The 457-nt window shown below is 29.3% G+C and overlaps 1 protein-coding gene across 1 annotated transcript in view; it reads right to left on the reverse strand.

Annotated features, from left to right (window-relative positions):
- The window catches only part of LOC119585234 (intraflagellar transport protein 88 homolog), a gene marked incomplete in the record, with an annotated part of 19,357 nt that overhangs the window by 3,367 nt on the left and 15,533 nt on the right, over positions 1–457 (reverse strand).

Consider the following 457-nt stretch of genomic DNA (forward strand, 5'->3'; position numbering starts at 1 on the left):
AATTATGAAATAACATGCTCATAACTGCAACATAAAAAAATCATTTTAAAATTAATTAAAAACAATGAACAGTAAAACATTAATGGTAGTACAAGAAAAAGCAACTTTCAGACAATACCAACTCCAATGATCCTATAGTTGATATGATAAGATCTTCCTTTCCCTTCACCTGGTGCTGTCTAATATTTTATCTTTTTTTTTTTACTACATCACTTTCAGCCTGACTGAAAAAGGCAGCTATATCTTTCCCATTCACTTATACTTTTAAACAGTATTTTTCCAATAAGAATTTGTTTTAATAGAGTAGAGTTATCCTAAAGACTGAAATTATGCAAAATAATTTACTGGCCACCTGAAAGGGTAGAATATTTGTAAAATTTACATGGATTCCACTTTTTTAAGGACTACTATGCAACTGATTTGTTGACACAGGGCTGCTTTTCTAAGAATTTATCTA

This window comes from Penaeus monodon, chromosome 19 (genome assembly GCF_015228065.2).
Source record: "Penaeus monodon isolate SGIC_2016 chromosome 19, NSTDA_Pmon_1, whole genome shotgun sequence".
NCBI lineage: Eukaryota > Metazoa > Arthropoda > Malacostraca > Decapoda > Penaeidae > Penaeus > Penaeus monodon.